General features: G+C 36.3%; 1 long non-coding RNA gene across 1 annotated transcript; it reads right to left on the bottom strand.

The window, feature by feature from the left end:
- Positions 1-7,074: 7,074 nt before the first annotated feature.
- On the bottom strand, positions 7,075-15,927 carry LOC129393782 (uncharacterized). The gene is made up of 3 exons (XR_008620825.2): positions 15,558-15,927; positions 13,158-13,285; positions 7,075-9,230 (listed from the first exon to the last, which is right to left on the bottom strand). It is a non-coding gene; the product is annotated as an uncharacterized LOC129393782 (long non-coding RNA).
- Between the last annotated feature and the right edge of the window lie 4,259 nt (positions 15,928-20,186).

Below are 20,186 nucleotides of genomic sequence, written 5' to 3'. Positions count from 1 at the left end.
TCCAACATTGGGGATTATAATTCAACATGAGATTTGGGTGGGAACAGAGACCCAAACCATATCACCAACATATGCCATTCTACACAATGTATTTGTTCCTTCATTTATTGAACAAATACATTTTAAATATCAAGACATTCTAAAGATGTATTATCTAGAATATGGTAGCAATCCAAAAGTTACCATTTTTGTACCCACACAACTTAAAGGTTAGTGAGAGAAACAAACAAACAAAAAAGCAACTAATGATTACAAATGATGCTTAGTTCTATGAAGAAAATAAGCATTGTGTAATAATAGGCAAGACACTAAGAGAATGCTTACTCAGACAAGGTGGTCAGGGAAGGCTTTTCTGAGGAGCTGCCATTGAGACTGAGATGGAAGAATAGAGGACCCACTCACCTGGGTAGCAATAAAACACTGGATTATCATTCATAGGGTGGATGGCTAATAACCTGAGAGAGAGATTCACGGACTTAATGGTGGAGACTTTAAAGGCTGTTCTCAATCCAAAATCTGAAATACATCTGCCCAAATGCCATATTCATAAAATAAAATGGAGAGATGAAGCGATCTAGCCAGTGTCTTATAAGAACATATACTGGAGAAGAATAAAAATCCTTGTAAGTATAATGCAACATCCTTGTAAATTTAATCATGAATTGAGCAACTGCAATTAGAGAGATTCAAAATATTTGGACAACTAATGTAAGAACCAAATATGATATAGCAAGTTCTCTGCAGGAAGTATGTGAAGCACATGAGGAGCAGCCAGAGACCCTGAAACTAGAATAATAAGGGGAGAAGGGATCTGAAGGAGATCAAGAAGAGCCATGTCCATAGTTTTATCTGGCTAATTGAGGGGAAACTTAACTTGAATTCTAGAATATCGTTTAGTTTGCATTAATCTGTAGGAAATATATTTTAATTTACCTCTCTGCAATGTTAAGTCATTTTGCTGACTTATGGAGTCCTAAATTGAACCTATCAGGTTTGATATAGTAAAATAGTTGAACGTCTCCAGGTAAAATGACAATGCCTGTTCTAATAATCCCTCTTTCACGTTTTCTTGGAAATAATCTATAGGATGAAATTTTAATAACGTAAAAATGTGTACCATCATTGGAAACTAGTAGAGTGTGACCCACATGCTAGAAATTCTGATGGATTTCTTCTAGTACTGCAAGACTAACTCAAAAGGAAGAGATGAGAAATCTACAGATTTATCTCCTAAGAAAGCAGTGTTTCACTAAAGATGACACTCAGGCTTAAGACTTAAAGGAATCTCTACTAGGAGATGTGACGCCTGAGGGCAAAAGCAACCATTGATAGAATGAGCAGTGCCCAAAATTATGCCTTTCACAACGGCAGAACAAAATACTCAAAGCTTCCACCCAAGAAGATGTTGGAGTTCTCACATGGGTGTCAACGGGAGAAAGCCTGCAGTGTGGTAAGACATCTGCTTAACACAGCAAGACTTTTTGGTGGACATCAATGCGAAGAAGCAGGCCAGGCACAGCCATGCTTTGTTACGAGTATGTAGTTCAAGACAATTAGGAGGGTATACATGTATTTTAACTGATAGTAGTCTATCAAAATACATTCCATATAGAAACATTTAACACTTCTGATCCCTTTGTAATTGCTGAAATCTATTTTGTGATATCCATGCCATCCCACTTTTCTGGCATGGTGTCACCCAAATCAGTCTTCTTTGATCACCCTTAAATTGCAGCCTGTCCCTCCCATCTTGGTGTCCCCTTCTAGAATATCAACCTTCTTGTTCCCCAGATTATTCTGGGTGATTAATATCAACGTGGTTTCAACATGCAGGTATCTCAATGGCTCTCCCGAGCCACAGTGTGTGTGCGCACACACAAGCACACACACCTTTTAATATCAATAAATCTGAACAGGAAATTATTCAGCCTCCATGGTATTTCCACTCTCCTGCTTCTTGAAATGAATTCTTCATTCAGAATTACTTTAATTCTCTAAAATTCTATGTGCTCTGGCTTCTGGGCCTTTGAACATATTTTTCTCACTACTTAACCCAGAACTTCTACCGTCCTGTGTTTTAAAACACTTACTAATTCCTGAGGACTTAGCTTAGATATCACCTCCCTATGAAACCTCTTCTACCCCTTGACCACTCACCACTCAAGCAGATGTTGTGTATGACTTCCATTGACAAGCATGCCAGCTCTCATTATGCATTGTTCACAATGTATTGTCCTTGCTTCAAGCACTTTCTTTCCCCTTTGAGAGTGAGTTTCATCAACACAGTGATGCTGTCTGGCTTGTTTATAGTTGTTCCATCAGTGCCCAGCCAATTTGTTATGTTGAAGGTGCTCAATATATATTTTCTGGGCAAATGAATGGATGAATAAAAATAAAGAAATATAACAGAAACAAAATCACAATGAAACCCTCAAGAAAAACTGGTTAAAACTGTTTGCCTCTAGGGAAGACTGAGATAGAAAGACAGAACAGATGACTTGCTTATCATTAAATAGCCATCAGTACTATTTTTTAAAACTATCTTCATGTGGTATTTTATTTTTTGTATCATAAGGATATCAGGTGGAAATCGCAGTTGCATATATGCACACTACTGTGGTACTCAGATTAGAGGGACTCAATAAAAAGATTCCCCTACAAAATGACACTTTATAAAGGTGCATTCCTAGGCATACTGCCACACATTATGCTTCCTCAAACATTCACAAGGTCCGTGAGAATAAAGAGTTAAAAATGACCTTAGAGCAGCAGGTTTGCAATCACGAGGGAAATCATAGAATAGCAATTTAACAACCCTCTAAGAGCAGAGCTCAAAGCAAACAATGAATTAGGGCTGTATAATGCTATTATTCAATTGTTTTGCTAGAACTAAAATGTGACAAAGATGGGAAGCTGGAGAAACAAGAACAGAAAAAAGAAAGTTTAATAATGAGTTGAACACTGCAGTTTAAGATAGTATAGAAAAAAAAAACAATAACCCCCAAAATTTATTTTCTCTTTTTACTTAAGAACAGGTCACGTCAGATAAACAAAGGCTTAAATCAATGCCCATATGACTGACTCACAGGAGGACTGAACATAAATTACAGTCTCTCATCTCCAGCTTTTAGTGACACCTCCATATGGTTTATCCTTTAGTGAGACCATGGAGTTCTGTTAATGAGCTTGAAAGAGTTGGCTGGTTAGCTGGCAAGAGTTACCTGCCATTAGCTATTTAGAGTTTTGTAAATCAAATGGCAGTTTCTGAGAGACCCCTCCCTCTTCACCCCAAAATGTGAGTCATTCTCTCATTAGTGGCCTGCTTTCTGCAATTTGTAATTACAGATTGTGTCTCTGTTAATCGCTTGACAAATGATACTTCTCTGCCAACAGGTTTACTGAACTTAGTTTATTTTGAAATCGTGTCAAATGAATCTGATGTAAAAGTTTGATTTTGATTGCCTACTTTGATCTTCCAGATATATAACCTAAATTTTAACTTTTATTTTCTTCTCCAAAAGGAATCCAAATGTAACTTGCATTTCACAAATAATTTCACTCCAGGAACATAGTCTTCAACGTATGCATGGATAATATATTAGAATACACTAGTATATGTCCGTGTTTTCTGGCTAAGAGGCCATCTGAAAAGATTCTGTCCATAAATTGCTTTAATGTGCTTTCAGTTTCATAATTTACATCCTTCTCAAACCTTGTGCCCTTCCCCCTACACCCGAGAGTTAGGGGTATGGGGAATAGCGGAGTAAAGAATATAGTGTGCTACAAAATATGTCTTTTAGTAAGCCTGGCAGCACCCTCAATTTTTCCAGGCAGGCCTTCATTTCAAACAAAAGACCGGAAATTATGGCTGTCTGAAAATCTAAGAACAAGAGCAATAGAACGTATGCTCCAGTTTTATAAATACGGAAAGCACTATATAGTACATAAGCAACTGCACTCACAAAGCTCTAGCCTCTTCCTTATGCTGGGGTCTATGTAACATCGTATGATTCCAACACCTAATTTGCCTCACTACCCCACCCATATATGGTAGTTACTTGGATGCTGAAACAGTGCGTCTAAATTAAGAACATGCTCTAACTTTGCAAAGAAAGTATCATGGTTCTAGTATGTATCCTAGCAAATAAATAGACACACACTTAAAATCTTTCGTCTTAGTCTAGGTTGTCAGCTTTGAAATCTTTTTCTCCCTCGGCTTTTGGTTCCATTTGTATTGTTTATCTCAGAGCATTCTAATACTTAGGACCCAGGTCCTTCCAATGACAAAATCCCATAGGGCATTATTATTCTGGAGAAGAAAATAAATGTCTATGCTTTTCGTTCCCTTTCACTACAGAGCATTCTTCCTGAAATTCGCATTGAACAGAAACACCGCTAATATTAAAATAATAGAAGGTCCAGCCACTTGCACCTAAAAATGTACAACGACATCCTTTTTTACATAAATAATGACATGCAGTTTGGAGCTATCTTCACTTAATGTGGTCCCAAATGAAACACAAACTTGTAAGGTATAGAGGGGAAAGTTGGTAACATTTAAAGACTAAAACTTCAGTTTCTTAAAATAATCTGATATCTGACAGTTATTGAATCATAATATAGGAAGAATTTCCCTAGTTTTAGTGTGCAGTGTTAGAAAATAGATAGCTGATTGCTCGACAAAGTACAAGGTGGGAGGAAATAAAAAAAGAATGAGTGACTCTTCTGAAAAGCAGAATTAATCTAGAGTACATGTTAAAAACACATGCATTAATAAATTAACACTTTTATTTTTTTCCCTTGGTCATACAGATTTTCCATACTCACATGTGGAATGACCAGCATTGACAGGTATGACAAACACACAGGTCTAGAATTCCTAAATATTTTCATAAGTTGAATATAATAACCTGTAGCATCTGATCAAAACATTATATTTCCCAAAGTTGGACCATTTATTAAAATACTTCTTAGTCATCAGGCCCCACCAAATCCTATTATTTGAAAACCAAATTGAACAAGTGTTTTGAAATAGGTGTGATATAGTTCACCTCTAAGATTTCTAATTATTTTTCTAATTGTCTTCCTTTTGATGGTCAGTGTAGGCTTTTGGATTTTTATTAGACTAAATTAATCACACCACTCTACAGACTGTTGCTGGATTGGTGGGTATCAAATTTACCCCATTCTTTTTCTTCATTTGCTTATATTCAGGCCTCCAAAAAATTTGTATTTACCACTAATAAAGGAACATATCAGGAAGAAAGGATGATTTACAGAACAAATCATCAAATACATTTTTTCTCTATTGCCTGAAGTTACACAAATAAGTGATAACATTTCGTCTGGATTTCCAGCTGGAATAATTAAGGAAAAAGTAGAAAACAGTCTCTGATATCTTTTTTGACTCAGGTCTCTGTTTAGTTATTATCTTTTCAGAGAGATATTTCCTAACCATATTTTCTAAAAGAGAGTCCCCCTTTCCCTAGTTATTCTTTATCCTCATAATGTTTTATTTAATTTCTAGCTGTTAACCCCACCTGACATTATCATTTGTTTATCATTTGCCTCTTCATCTAGAACTTAAGCTCCATGAGGGCAATATGATGAACCAAAAGGGGAATGATACCTTTTTTTGGTTCATCACTGAGTCATTAGGACCTAGAATAACACCTGACACACTGTAGAGGTTCAACGTCTACTTGTTGAATGATTGGATGTCTACTGTCCATTTAGATATGTAAAATCAGTGCATATCATTTTGTATAGTCATATATACTTTTACAAAGTGTTTGTCCTGAAACCCACTATTCCTATCTGCTTAAATACCTAGGTCTGCTATTTGGATAGGTGAACACTTGGATGGTTTAATAAAGGAACAATTTAATGCACCATTGTCTTCTATGAACCGCATAGGATAAAAAAATTCAGGTTTTGTTATCAAGAATAACCTCCTAACTGATTTGCTTTTTTTCATCATTTAACTAATGAATTGATAAAGTTTATCTCTTAAATTGGATTATGAATAATAAAATGTGTATAGGGCATTACAATATGCCTTTTTAATTAGCCTAATTAAGAGTTTGTTTGTGACCTCAGCTGTTTATTTCGTATCACTGTCTCCTATTTTTGTCTCCTTGCTACGTTAGGCATTCAGGTAATCAGAGTCATGGTCAAGAATACTGCCTCTGGAACCAACTAACCTCTGGCTGAGGCCAACCCAAATTTTGCTCTTTCCTAGCTGGCTGACCATGGGCAAGTTAGCCCAAATCTCTGCACCTCTATTTCCTCACTTTCAAAACAGGGATAGCATTAATACCTACATCGCAAACTTGCTCATCCTCAGTGCTGTTATGAGCACCAAATGAGTTAAAACATGCGAAGCACTTGGAACAGTGCCTGGCACATGTTAAAGGCTTGGTAATGTTAGCTATTATTTTATCAAACACTTTAATTCTTCTCTGGAACAAAGTAAGACAAAATAAATGTTTTATATGCTAAACATCTCCTATGAGCCAGGCACTTTGTGGAGTGCTGAGGTGAAGATTAATAAACACATAAAGATATTTTGCATCTGGTATAGGACACAGAGGGAGACATTAATATAAACTGAGATGTCACAGAAAGGGTGACCTCGGTACTGAAGAATGAAGGGAAGATTTGGGAAAAGTAACAGCAACATGCGTACAGATTGGGAGGGGCGTCAATCATGTCTGAACAGTCGGAATATGCCTGGAGAATAGGGAGGAAGGGTGGTGGAAAGAGGTCTGAGATGTGGCTAAAATGGTAAGCCTTCACCAGATCTCAAACCAATTGCTGAGTTTCAGTTCCTGCATATTCAGATATTCTTCCCCTCTTTCTGGATTGAGAAGAATCTTCCAGCATTTACTTCCTTTAGTGAAATCCAGTGACCAGCCCCTTTAGAAAGGTAGCTCCTGTGACTTAGTCTGACTTGTTCCCAGTGTATTCGAGAAGTCTTTCCCTAATAGACTCCTGTGCAGCAACTGCAAGAGGAGGTGCCATTTCAACAAGAGGTTAGAGCCCTGACTCTTGGCTTCTTGAGTGTTGCTTTTATTTCACCCTCCTGTTTCTAATGCTACTCTCCAATCGACTGCCTCCAGAAACAAATCCAGGTGTTTCTTAAACTCTTTGAATCGTCTTCTGTAGTAATTTATTCCATATGTTTATTGCTCTGTGTGTGAAATAATTTCATCAAGTTTCTTTTTTTTTATTTGTCGCTGCATTCCAATCAGCCAGCAGTAGAATCCGATCTATGAGTAACACTTTTAAAAACACCAACTCTTGTGCTCAGGGAAGCCAAGGGATGTTGTAGCACATGAGCAGAACAAGGAGAAAAGAACAACAAGCAATTGGGATTGATGACATTCGTTTAAGAGGAGAAAAAGGATTTCAGGAATACCTAGCAGGGGTTGGAGGAGAAGCTTTGCTCAAGTTCTTACTATATTTTGCATTTCCCCAGGGTGTCAATTTTATGAAACAAAGTGACGGGATGATTTCTATCACTTGAGAAGCTGTGTTAAAAAAATCTGATGCACTGGCAACAGCAAAAATTGTTATGGTAGGAATCAAATGGGTGCTTCCTTGCTGGAAATGAACGAAGCACTAGTGCCTGTCAGTTTATTTCTGAGCTCTGCTTTTCAAACTTTAATTTGAGAGGGTGGGAGGAGGTTTAATGGAAATCTGAATCGCTGTTAGAAGAGGACTATATTTTAAACTTTGATTTCATCGTTGTCTCTATGTTCAGAAGAAAATTATTCTTTATACTTAGAAGTGAAAGCACTGTCAGTTCTAAATCTATTAATGAGGGGGTGAAAGAGAGGGGAAAGAAAGGGAGTGCAGTATGTACAAAATGAATAGCTTCTGTAATTAGTAAATAAGACTGTTATTTCCAAATCAATGCACTTGCCTATGTTATACTACAGCGTGAAGGATCTTAAATGATTTAGCTTTTTAAATTATCAAAATTTTGTTTTTTAATCAGCTTCTGCTAATAACATCTTCTCACCATGGAGCTGAAGTTTACTAACAAACATTTCACTCTTATCCTTTTGTTCAGGAAACTCTTGCAAAAATAATTGTCATTGTCATTTTTATTTACTGCTCTTCTCTCCAGGGAAAGAAGATATGCCACGGAGATGATGGGAACCAATGGGTTCATTGTGCTCACGGAAAACTAAACGAATGCTTGGATGTTAGTTTACTGTTTGAAAACTCATAAAATGTATATGCTGAGAGTTGATGGTTGGAAATTATAACCATTATGACAGCAATTATGATGGATTTGTTAAGCATTATTTAGGAACCAGGCACTTTGCTCAGCACTGCACATAAATTATCTCATTAGACTGTTTCAATAGCTCTAGGATGTCATTCTAATTACTACCCCCATTTTACAGATAGGAAAATTAAGTCACAGTTAAAATAGCTAATAAATGGCAAAACTGGAATTGAAACCCAAGTCCATCTGCTTCTAGAGCTCACACTTGTAGCTATTTTAAGTTGTGCTGAAAGGTATATTCCAATAATATTATTTTAGAGATACTTTTTATTATATAAATAATTGAATCTGGCTCATAACTTTCTTAAAATGTTTCTTTGAGGCTGAAATTTTCTAAACTTGGTGTCCATCCAACTGTGTGGTGGCAGGAGGCAAAGAAAATACAGCAAGTTCTGGTAGAGGCAGGAACAGATTTTAGGATTCTGTTTAGATTTTGAGACAGGCTGGAGCCTGAACCGGAATCCAAAGCCTGTTGAAACAGAGTTGCCTCTTCACAACAGCATGGAGTAAGAATTTCCATGGAAACTTAACTCAAGCACAAAACTTGACCTGAAACTAAATAAATAAATAGAAACAATTTCTGCTTATTGTTTGGTCAAAATTGATGTTTAGATTATAGACTCAATTATGTCAATTTTCTCCATCCTGTGAGCAGTGGGCTAAATCTCTGATCCTACAGTATGAATGAGCATTTACCCTCTCTTATGTATCCACAATGGGCCCTGTGGATTTTTTTTTCCTCATAGATTATGGGAAGAGAAAAGGCGAGAGAGTTGTTTTCCTCTTGGTTTTTGGGGTTTTTTTGACTTTTTTCTTTCTTTCCTCCTTCACTTGTCATACCTTGTTCTGAGCTGTGTGTTAGTCTCAAAGCCGTTGGTGCACTTGCGCCCACAGCCTGGCCTGAGTGAAGGCAGAGCACTTAGTCTTCCTCCTGGGATAAAACAGACAACAAAATCTCAAGCCCTCATACATGGCTTCCTTTTATTTCCTCTCTACGTTTTCCCTGTATTTCTTTTCATATCAAAACACAGGGTGGCTCTCAAGACTTACTTTGAATTCACCTGGATCATGATCTAACAACAGTAGTGTCTACCATTTTGTGAATGACTCTCTTGCATGTTACTGTTCCTCCTTGTGCATGATTCTGCTATTGCACTCACCAATCTATACTGTGGTCTTTTGTTTCCAAGTCAGCCTCAACCACCCAACTTTGGTATTGTTGCGACATGACTCTACCAGTGTTGTACTTCAAATATGTAAGAGAAAGTAGTTGTTCATTAAATGTTTGTTGTGCCAGGGGAAACAATCAATCAAAACATTCTCTTTTTAAACATTCTAACATTTTCTTAAGCATATCTCATCAAAAAATAATATAATCCATCTCATCACACTCTCAAATAAGAAATCTATAATTAAATTGTTATAATTATGCACACATATACACTTGCATCACTGATTAGAGATGAAAAATGCAATCTATGATTTTGAATGTATTTGAACAGTGTTCATTTTTTACTGAATATTTATTGATCATCTACTATGTATCAGTTTCTAAACATAGGGACTGGCAAACAAAGTTAAATATCCTCACCCTCAGGGAGCTTATATTTTGGCAAGGAAGATAGAAAGTAAAAATGAAAATAAGAAATAACTAAATTCCATTGTATACAAGGTAGAAAATGCTACAAAAATATAGTAAATAATAATAATAATAATAATTAAGAGACCTGGAAGAGGGAATGATGTTTGTGGGAGGGAGGAAGTGGGTAGGTTGAGTATTAAATAGAAGGGTCAAAATAAGCCTGAATAAGTAAAGATTTGAAGGTGGAGATGTCAAACAAGTGCATATCTAGAAAAAGAACATTCCAAGCAAAGGGAATGATATAGATGGAAGAAGGACTGGTATGCTCCTGAAACAGTAAGGGCTCAATACTGATGGATGATCCAGATGAGTAAAGGGAGAGTAGTTAGATGGTAGGGCAGAGAGGTGAGGGGAACAAGATCATTTAGAGCCTGTTGGACAATTCAAAGACTCTGGTGGTTTTCAACCTTAGTTAAATTAAGAGCCACTGGAAGGTTTGAATGATATGAGGTAATTTACTTTTTAAAAATATAACACTGCACTGGGGAAAGAAAACTCTATTCAATAAATGGTGCTGGGGTAATTGAATAGCCATATGCAGAAGAAAGGAACTGTACCTCTGTCTTTTACTGTATACAAAAATGAATTCAAGATGGATTAAAGACTTAAATAGAAGACCTGAAATTAAAAAAAAAAAATCCTAGAAGAAAACTCAGGAAAGGTTCTTCTGGACTTGGTGTAGGCAAATAATTTATGACTAAGTTCTAAGAAAAAAAAAACACACCAAAACAAAAATAGATAAATGGGACTTAATTAAACTAAAAAGCTTCTGCACAGCAAAAAAAAAAAAAAAAGTAATAATAATCAATAGAGTAAACAACCTACAGAATGGAAGAAAATATTTGGAAACAATGCATCCAATAAAGGGCTAATATCCAGAATCTACAAAGAATCAAACAAATCAACAAGAAAAAAATAAATAACCTCATTAAAATGTGGTTATAAAAATAATCTCATTAAAAAGTGGTTAAAAGGACATGAACTGACATTTTTCAAAAGAAGAAATACACGCAGCCAACAAAGATATGAAAAAATGTTCAACATTACCAATCATCAGATAAATGCAAATTAAAAACATGAGGAATTATCATCTCACATCAGTAAGAATGGGTATTATTAAAAAGTCTAAAAACAGCAGATAGGCCGGGCGTGGTGGCTCATGCCTGTAATCCCAGCACATTGGGAGGCCAAGGCAGGCGTATCACAAGGTCAAGAGATTGAGACCATCCTGGCCAACATGGTGATACCCCGTCTCTACTAAAAATACAAAAATTAGCTGGGCATGGTGGTGTGTGCCTATAGTTCCAGCTACTCAGGAGGCTGAGGCAGGAGATCGCTTGAACCTAGGAGGCAAAGGTTGCAGTGAGCCGAGATCACATCACTGCCCTCCAGCCTTGCGACAGAGCAAGACTCTGTCTCAAAAAAAAAAAAAAAAAAGAAGTAGATATTGGTGAGGATGCAGACAAAAGGGAACACTTATACACTGTTGTTGGGATTGGGACTGTAAATTAGTAAAACCTGTATAAAAAAACAGAATGGAGATTTTTCAAAAATCTTAAAATAGGACTACTATTTTACCTAGCAATCCCACTGCTAGGTATATACCAAAAGGAAAAAAAAACTCAATATATGAAAAAGACACCTGCACTCATGTTTATCACAGCAGTATTCACAAGAGCAAAGTCATGGAATCAACCTAAATGTCCATCAACAGATGACTGAAGTTTTAAAAGTCACACACACACACACACACACACAGCATGGAATACTACTCAGCTATAAAAAAGAATGAAATTGTGTCTTTTGCGATAACATGGATGGAAATTGAGGCCATTCTCCTTAAAGAAATGACTCAGAAACAGAAAATCAAAACCTCCATATTCTTATTCATAAATGAGAGCTAAACAGTAGGTACAACTGGACAAACAGAGTGGAATAATAGACATTAGAGACTCCAAATTGTGGGAGGGTGGGAGGGAGGTGAGGGATGAAATACCACCTATTGGGTACAATGTATACTATTTGGATGATAGGTACACTAAAAACCCAGATTTTACCACTATGCCATATACCCATGTAACAACACATCTGCACTTGTACTCTTAAAATCTATAAAAGTTAAAAATTTTAAAAATCAACTATCAATACCAAAAGGCCAACCATGAAAGCTTAGGTCTGAGGTTATAAAAGTTAAAAATTAAAAAAAAAAATCAACTATCAATACCAAGAAAGACTACAAAAGGCCAACCATGAAAGCTTAGGTCTAAGGTTAAAAAGAAGTGGTCATCACAGACTATATAGAAAGAAATTGTACTCTAAATTTTAAGTACTCTAAAATTTTATGTATGGAATAAACTTGAAGGATTATCTACTACAACTCCATGATTTTGTGATTTTAAATAATTAACAATTTTAAAAAGATTATGTGTTGAGAACAGACATAAGATATATGCAAGGACAACAATTAGGAAGGAAAAAACGGTGACTTGAGAGTGAGGGTGGTGCCAGCTGAGGTGATGAAAATGATAGGATCCTGGATGTAGTTCGGAAGTTTCATTCTTAGATCAATGGGCCTTATACAATATAAACATCTTTATAACCTATCATAGCAGCAAGGATTATGAGCTTTGATTTAAAGCTCCTGGTTATGTGGCTACATAATTAACATGGAGGATGTTTCTTTAACAACCAGAATTGTATAGAAACATAAAACCACAATCTCAGCCTTAGGGTCTGAGGACAAAAAAAAATACATACATGCACAATATATACATAAATATACATATATGTTTATATGTACATTTATATGTACATACATATACATATATACATGCATATGCATATAGTCACATATCTATATAAAGAAATACAAATAATTGAGAAAATACTCTACACATAGAAATTGCTTTATTATTCTTCGGGTTTTGTGAATGCCTCTTTTTTAAGTGGAAGTGAAACAAAAGCACTGGCTTCCTAAGAACTGACAGGGTGACTTTTCATGTCTATCTATTTTCATGACTATCATATTTTCATGACTACCTTAAATAAGCACAAAGCTTATTTCAGGGGGTACAAGAAGATAGGGTAGTTTTGATAGGAAATAGGTAAATAAAGCTCCAAAGAGAGCCAGCCAGGCAGGCACAGGACTATATCCGGAAGTGTTTACCCAGCTGAGGCCTGGGATGGGAGGTATGACTGAAGATGAACTTTACCTACCTGCCAACGTAGTGTGGCGTCATCAATGGAGGCACATTAGCTGCAACAGACTATGCACGTATGATTTGCTTCAGAAAATTCCTTGGCTAGAGAAACCTGTGTTAACCTCCATGCATGGAAGCTGTACTCTGTAACCAGGCAGAAATTGAGTGTTGACAAATTTGTGGTAGTTTGACTATTAAAATCCCTAGTCGTAGATAATAACGCAGAGCTCCTTGGAGGGCAAAATGAAAAGCTATCAGAATATTTGCTTTCATCTGCTCAGATACAATGCCCAGAGCACCCGCTTGTTTGTGTTTTCTTCCTGGGGTGCATTCTGAATCCCATAAATTTCAGTTCCAGCAAGAGCACAGTACAGCAGAGCCGAGGTAGAGAAAAAAGCCCAAATTTCTCTTGTCTGATTTAAAAACTGTACCCCACAGCGAGCTTCTCTGTTTGTTAAAAACTCTAATTGGTGTTTTCTCAACTTGCTGCTTGGCTGGTTTCTTTTTATTGATTTCATTTGGGGTTTGTAAGGCTGCATTTGGAGCCCTTTCCAGAGTTTGTTTGGAAGCTATTTTTTAATTTTAATGAAAATGCATTTTTAAAAATGTATATTACACCACCCTGCCGATTTTGCTCAAATAAACCTGCTACTGTTTTCAGTGATTTCCAACCACTTTAGTACCCTTAGTCTCACTCGCTAAAGGGACCCCTGTGCTATTCCTGGCAAAGTAACAAGATTAAGGAGAAAAATGAACGTTCTTCGCTGCTTTTGAAGGCTCTTATACAACAAAGGAAAAAGATTCATTCAGGAGACTGCCTTGGGGAATAATAAATTAGGATCCAGAAAGGATCCCTGCCCCCCCACCAACCCACAACCAACTTCAATTCTAAACTGTTTCCCAAACAGAATTATTTCATTATTCTGAAGAACCCAGATCCAAAGCAATGAGCCAAGAAAGAAATTTAAGTCCGTAATGAATATTAGGTTTACACTTAAAATGTTATATACCTATGGTTCCATAAATTTGGCAACTGGAAATGTTCAAAATAACCTGTCCTGTATTTGTCTTTTATTAAGCCTATTCCCCCATTAGTGGCCATCCAGATCACTTATAATTTATTGCTATTACAAAATAAAATGCTGTGATAAGCATCACTGTCCATTGGTCCCTACATACATATGATTTTGTTTTTGAGAAAAGATTTCTCATTTTTCTATAACAGGTAACTAGTGAGATTGCTATGTTCAGTATATTCATATTTTTAAGTCATAATGAAAAATTATTGTTTTAAAAAGGGTTTCAGTGGTTTGTTATCTCCCCAACCTGAAGGTTTTTATCTCTAGAGATCTTGCCAATTTGATGGACAGCTTCATCCCCCTGTATACCAGAGAATTTGAGCCAAGGACTTGGCTTCAATTTGCATATAACATAGTGCATGCCTAGTGCTAATTCGCTACTATATTACTGTAATTGGAAATCTTACTCTAGGCTCAACTTTATTTGTTGAGAATTTTATCAGTTAAGACTCAGAATTTAAAGCCATTGTAGTAGTCCCCTAGTAGTGGACTGATGCTCCCAGGCTTAAAACTACAAAAGCAATTAGGAAGAAGTATCTTATTAATAAGAAACATTTTGTTTGTTTAAACACACACACACACACACACACACACACACACACACCTTTCTCTTGGGACCATCTAGAACGCTCTAACCCAGTAGTCCCCAAACTTTTTGACACCAGGGACCAGTTTCATGGAAGACAATATTTCCACAGCTGGTGTGGGGGTGGGGGAAGGGATGCTTTTGGAATGAAACTGTTCCACCTCTAGATCTAACTAATCTAATCCAGTTAGATTCTCATAAGGAGAGCACAACCTGGATCCCTCTCATGAGCAGTTCACAGTGGGGTTCGTGCTCATATGAGAATCTAATGCTGCCTCTAATCTGAAAGGAGGCAGAGCTCAGGTGGTAATGCTGCTGCAGCTCACCTCCTGCTGTGGGCCCAGTTCCAAACAGGCCATGGAGCGATACTGGTCTGCTTCCTGGGTGTTGGGGACCCCTGCTCTAATCTCTACTAAAAATCTTAATAGAAGTCTATGATGACAACAGACGTAATGCATTGAGACTATTAAGAAGGAAGAAGTCTTATATTATTAGCTCAGCATGAATTTGAGACCTGACGAAAATCTCTGACAAGTTCCACATGTGGTTCTTCTCAATGTGTTACCACAGAGTTGAAGTCTAGTCCACTAAACCTAGTTATTCCAGCTAATAGTTCCAAGAGCTCTGCAACATGAGAGCAGGTCTGGTGACAGGCACTCCTACTGCTAATCTCAGGACTGTCAAAAATTTTCTAGAAAAAGTACTGAGTTTTATTTATTCAAACAAACGAAATGGAAACGAACTCACTTACCTTCCTTAGTAAGAGGTGTAGGAATTAACTTAAATGTTTTTGTAATCTCCTGATAAAAGATGACATAAAAATGAAGAACATTATTATATTGCTAAGAGCACTGAAAATATTATCCTCAGCAAACTAATGCAGGAACAGAAAACTAAATAAATACCACACGTTCTTACTTACAAGTGGGAGCTACAAAATGAGAACACATGAAAAGAAAGAGGGGAACGACAGACACTGTGGCCTATTTGAGGGAGGAAGGAGAAGTTCAGAAAAGAAAAAAAAAACTTGTCAGGTACTATGCTTTGTAACTAGGTGATGAAATAATCTGTACACCAAACCCCAGGGTGACAAGTTTACCTATATAATAAAACTGCACATGTGCCCCAGAACCTAAAATAAATGTTGAAATTTTTTTTAAAAAAGAAAATCCCACATGTATTTTCAACATACATCTTCTAAAATAGTAAAGTATATCTAGAATATCTTGTGTGAGTAATTGATAATTTTGAAACCTATTAAAATAATAAGTTAAAGCTGGTTACTGATACTGTCTTAGTTTGAAATAAATTGATGAAAAAAGGCATACACTAAAAATAATAAACAAACACAGGAAAAAATCAGTGAGAAATATCTTGTTGGCTTCTAAAAGATAACCTCTAACAGTGAAACTTTAATAGATAATGTTACTATTATATGTGGAAACTTTTATTTATTTATTTATTTATTTATTTATTTAAACAAGTGTTAACAAACAACTCCCATGTGCCAGGCCTCCAGAAACCTGTAAGAGTTTAGTTGTGGCAAACAAATGCACAGAAATAATTATGATAAAATCTTTTTTATTATATTTGTGGAATAAAAGCAGTGTAGAAATGATACTGTGTTGTCAGAAAGGAGAATTTCTCAGGCAATGTTAACACTCAACATGGTTACTGATGGATAGAAGAGACATCTTGGTAGGAAAGCAGGGAGCTATCTCCTCCAGGGGACAGAGTGTGTAAAATCATATTTTTAGAGAATCATGTTATCTAGGTCAGTCTGGAGCACTGGTTCTCCACTGGAGATATTTGGCAATATTGAATGATATTTTGGCTTTTCACAACTGGGGGAAACGACCTGTATTAGTCCGCTTTTACGCTGCTGATAAAGAGATACCCAAGACTGAGCAATTTACAAAAGAAAGAGGTTTAATTGGACTTACAGTTCCACTTGTGGGGAAGCCTCACAATCCTGGGAGAATCCAAGGAGAAGCAAGTCACATCTTACGTGGATGGCGGCAGGCAAAAAAATGAGAGAGCTTGTGCAGGGGAATGCCTCTTTTTAAACCATCAGATCTCGTGAGACTTACACACTATCATGAGAACAGCACAGGAAAGACTTGTCACCATGATTCAATTACCTCCCACCAGGCCCGTCCCACAACACGTGGGAATTCAAGATGAGATTTGGGTGGGGACACAGGCAAACCATATCAGGGCACTAGTCATGTGTACTGAATAGAGGCCATGGCTGTTGCTAAACATCCTACAGTACACAAAACAGTCACATAAGAAAAAGAATTATGCAGCACAAAATGTAAATAGGGAGTAAGTAGGTAACCCTGGTCTGGAGTATAGGATGCAGTTGTGTCTGAGATGCCTGAGGAGCTATCAGGTGGAGAGGTCCCGAGGGAATTTTATTGTGTATTTAGGGCTGATGATACAGGGTAGACCTAGAGCTATATAGTTTTTGTTTCTTTGGGTTTTGGGATACTTTTTATTTTTAATTTTCGTGGGTACATAGTAGTTTTATGTATTTTGTTTACATGAAATATTTTGATGCAGGAATGTAATGCATAATAATAATCACATTAGGGTAAACGGGTTATTGATCACCCCAAGCATTTATCCTTTGTGTTACAACAATTATACTCTTTTAGTTATTTTAAAATGTAAAATTAAATTATTTTTGACTATAGTCACCCTGTTGTGCTAGCAAATACTGGGTTTTATTCATTCTATTTTTTGTTTATTAACCATTAACCATCCCCACTTCCCCTCTCCACCACCCCCCCAACAGTACCCTTCTCAGTGTCTGGTAGCCATCCTTCTACTCTCTATCTCCATGAGTTTAATTATTTTAATTTTTAGCTCCCACAAATAAGTGAGAACATGCAAAGTTTGACTTTCTGCGCCTGGCTTATTTCACATAACATAATGAAAGTTCCATCCATGTTTTTGCAAGTGATAGAATCTCATTCTTCTTTTTGACTGTATAGTACTCCATTGTATATATGTAACACATTTGCTTCATCCATTCATCTGTTTATGGACACAGGTTGCTTCCAAATCTTAGCTATGGTAAATAGTGATGCAATAAACATGGGAGTGCAGATATCCCTTCAATATACTGATTTCCTTTCCTTTGGTTATATAGCTAGAAGTAGGTTTGCTGGATCCTACAGTATCTCTACTTTTAGTTTTTTGAGGAGTCTCCAAACTGTCCTCCATAATGGTTGTATTAATTTACATTATGACAAACAGTGTATGAGGGTTCCCTTTTTTTCACATCTTTGCCAGCATCTGTTTTCTTTTGTCTTTTTAATAATGATCATTTTAACTCGGACGAAATGATATCTCATTAATATGGTATATTTCATTGATATTGATATCTCATTGCAGCTTTGATTTGCCTTTCCCAGATTAGTAATGTTGAGCATATTTTCAAATACCTGTTAGCCATTCGTATGTCTTTTTTGAGAAATTTCTTTTCACATCCATTACCCACTTTTTAATAGTATTTGCTATTTTTTAATTGTTGATTTGTTTGAGTTTCTTATACATTCTGAATGTTAGTCTTTCATTCGAAGAATAGTTTGACAAATATTTTCTTCCATTTAACAGGTTATCTCTTCATCCTGTGTTTCCTTTGCTCTGCAGAAGCATTTTAGTTTACTATACTCCCATTTTTCTTTGTTTTTGTTGTCTGTGCTTTTGAGGTCTTAGCCACAAAATCTTTTCCTAGATGAATGTCCTGAAGTGCTTTCTTTACATTTTCTTCTAGTAGTATTATAGTTTTGGGTCTCTCATTTAAGTCTTTAATTCATGTTGAATTGTTTTATACGTATGGTGAGAGACACAGGCCCAGTTTATTCTTCCACATATGAATATTCAATTTTTCTAGCAACATTTTTTAGAGAGGATGCCCTTCCTTTAATGTATGTTCTTGACACATTTGTCAAAAATCAGTTCTCTGTAAGTACATGAATTTATTTCTGGGTTATCTATTCTGTTCTATTGGTTTATGTGTCTGTTTTTATGCCAATACTCTGATGTTTGAGTTACTATAGCCTTGTAATATATTTTGAAGTCAGATAGCATGATGCCTTCCACTGTGTTTCTTTTGCTTTGATTATTCAGACTCTTTTTTTGTTCCATATGAATTTTAGGATTTTTTTTCTATTTCTGTGTAAAATGATGTTGGCATTTTGATGGGGATTGCATTGAATCTGTAGACTGTTACGGGTAGTATAGTCATTTTAACAATATAAGTTCTTTTGATGAATGAACATGAGATGCCTTTCTATTTGTTTGCATCCTCTTCAATTTCTTTTGTCAGTGCTTTGAACCTTTCCCTCTAAAGGTCTTCCACCTCCGTGGTTAAATTTGTTTCTAGGCATTTTTTTTTTAATCTAAGCTTGTCTATCTTGGTTGCATTTAACATTGTTTGATCTGGAATCCCCAGCCTCTCTGTCTACTCCAATCCAGTCTCCATAGAACACTCATAATTATTGCCCCAAAATCATCAAAGATAAATCTATCATCTTCAAATCTGAAAATTTCCAGTGGTTCCAAGATGTCTGTAGGATATGATCTAAATTATGTAGTTGTGCATCTGGGGTGTGCAAAATCTGCCTCCATGTGTTCTTCTGGTCTCATCTCCTCCCACTCAGGCTATCACCATTTCTTTCTCCCACTGTCCAGCTCAGACATTCCATGTACACCAAACACTTTCACAACTTCTAGCGTATCCATAGAGCCTGATGTCTGATAAGCACTCAAGTATGTTGACTGTATGAATGAATGAATAATTGGGTGCAAACCACTAGAATCAATAGTAGAAAAACTCAACTGTTCCTTTGAAACTGTTAGATATGTGAAATATTTAATAGTTTATACCTGTATTAGATTGCTTTCCTACTTTAAAAAGGAACTGTAATTTCAGTAGTGTGTGTATGTGTGTGTGTGTGTTAAACGCCACGGTGTAGCCGGACTGTCTGTTCTTGCGTCTCTGACTGTGAACCCAGGAAAGTGGTGTCACTTATCAATCAATAATGAAGAAAAGTGCAGTGTCTCAATGTGCTGACTCCAGACCTGGGAGGGAAGCCAGACTGAGAATAGCTGTTAGAAAATTTAAAATGTTCATTTAACTTAGGAAAGTCTTTGAAATAAGGGAATAATTGAATAGAATGAGAGAAATAGAATGAGAATTAAGAGATGAAGTAGCCCAGGTTTTAAATCATAGCATCTGACCAGATAGTAAAGATAATAATTATTTTTTATTTTCCAATAGAAAGTATATTTAGAATTATTGCTTAAGAATTGTTGTTGCACATAAAACTTCCAATTCAGAAAGCATGTGGGGAAGGGGAATGGACAT

Source organism: Pan paniscus, chromosome 15 (genome assembly GCF_029289425.2).
Source record: "Pan paniscus chromosome 15, NHGRI_mPanPan1-v2.0_pri, whole genome shotgun sequence".
Taxonomy (NCBI): Eukaryota; Metazoa; Chordata; class Mammalia; order Primates; family Hominidae; genus Pan; species Pan paniscus.
This window is presented reverse-complemented; position numbering and strand designations above follow the sequence as displayed.